Consider the following 2,136-nt stretch of genomic DNA (forward strand, 5'->3'; position numbering starts at 1 on the left):
GGGGGGAGTTATTAACCAAGTCTGTTTTAGATTGTTCTTGGAAAAACTAATTAGTGGGTGAACTCACCAAGTGAACCTTTGTTTTTTTTTTTTTTTTGTTTACAGCTGACAGCCGCTCCCCTCTCTTGCAGGTACTGCGGACCCCCGCTAAATCTTTTAGGGGTACGCAGTACCCGACCGTACCTCCTTACTTTCACCCCTGCATAAAGTGAGGTGGTGAGGTCGATGCAGGAGACCCAGGATGTTGAATAAATGATGATGGTTTAATATCTCAAAGTACAAATCCAGGCAGCACAGTGAACAAAGGCGAGGCGCTCAACCTGTGATGGTAGCAGAAAACGACAGACTAGACGAGGAGGAAACGGGACAGCTGGGATCAGAGTGAACAGGACCGGAACACAGAACCCAAATCCTCACAGAATCTTAATGTTCCAACGAGAGGTTGACTTGATTGAACATTTTTAATCCAGTTAATTTCAGGGTTTGTAATTATTAATTACTTTAATTGAAATTTCCTCTTTTTACATTTTAAAAAATCTTTTTCTTTTGGCTTGATACGTTGGCTTTAATGTCTAATTGTTTTTTATTTTATTTTAGTGTTGGGCTTTTTGGCCAGCGGTGTTTCAAACCGAACCGTTCTGCACTCATTTAGTTCGGTTTTATTGTTCCGGTTCTGACGCTGCAGGTGAGTTTCTGCCTCAGCGCCGCCTGCAGTTCAGAGGCAGCCAGCAGGGGGCGCTGAGCGGCGACATTCTGATGGCTCTGTTTAATAATCAGACAAAGGTTTCGCCCTCTGATATTCATCTCGTCTTCAGTCATTTTTAACATTACAAAAATTAAAAACATCCCAAAATGAAAAAGAAAACAAGACAGAATTAAGAGAAGTGTCTGTAATACTTCAGAATCTGTTCACATCCAGACCTGAAGTGCCAGAAGTTAATGTTTTATACATCCAGCTGTAAAGCAGCAGCAGAGTTTCTGAATATTTGAGATTTTTAATTGAACTGAGTCTATAAACTCAAAGAAAATGACCTGGCTCAAATCTTTCTGGTTGAAAATCATTTTATTTGTTTAAGGTGGAAAATGGTTTTAACACACAAATCCCTCCAACTGAAGGACAACCGTTCATACTCAGACTTTTCTCTCTTAATTCAAACTTTGCTTCTTTAACTTTAATCCACTTCTGTTCACAACTTGAAGTGAGTTTATTACAATGTTAAATGGTCGATGCTCTCATAAATCATAACGTTTAAATGACACATTGTAATAAACATTTAGTTATTTAATAATAATCAGATGCATTCATAATTCTTCTGAAGAATGTATTCTTGTCTGTACAGTCCTTTATTTATATAAATGCTAAGCAACAGCTTTCTATTTAGAAAATATTAAATTTTATTTTATCCTGCAATAATTTGATATTTTAGCTTTGCATTGTTAAAACAAGTCTTCCAGTGCAGGTTATAATCCAAAATCTGATTTCATTCTTTTTATTTCAATACCATTTATTATGGTTTCACATCATTTATTATTTGCTTATTACTAAATACTTCAGTTTGTGTTGGAGCTATTTTTTATCTCTTTATCCATTTAAGTTTTGTTAGTTTATTCTTAAATGTATATATTTTTTTTAATTATTTACAGAGTTTATTTGTAGGTTAATTGTTTTTATTTATTTTTTGCTTTATTATTTTTCTTATTTATTTTCTAAGTAAGACAGGAAGTGATGTGGTTCAGTCCACTTTCTGTAAGAGCAGGTCCTGGTGAAGGACCAGCAGCATTTGGGTTTGTGGCCGATGGTTTTTACAGAGAGCAAAGGAAAGTTTGAACTCTGTAATTATTTGCTGAAATGGGAAAATAAACCATCCAGAACAATCTACAAGTTTGGACATGGAACCTTCTTTTGCCCGCATAAAGAAACTTGACCGCAGAGCCTTAGTGGCGTCTTGGTGGAACTTTCAATGGATGTTTGGCCACTACAGTTTGTTTTGCCATAATTTAGTATTTTATTCTTGTGGCACTATTTCTTTAATTTTTTTTTTTTGTTTAATTGCTCTTAACTGCTACCAAAGGAAAATAATAAAAAATAAACTGAATGTTAAGTTTAGTTTAACACTTAGTTAAACTAAAGAGCTC

This window comes from Poecilia latipinna, unplaced genomic scaffold (assembly GCF_001443285.1).
Source record: "Poecilia latipinna isolate Pla-1442-1.1 unplaced genomic scaffold, P_latipinna-1.0 Scaffold2039, whole genome shotgun sequence".
NCBI classification, from domain to species: domain Eukaryota; kingdom Metazoa; phylum Chordata; class Actinopteri; order Cyprinodontiformes; family Poeciliidae; genus Poecilia; species Poecilia latipinna.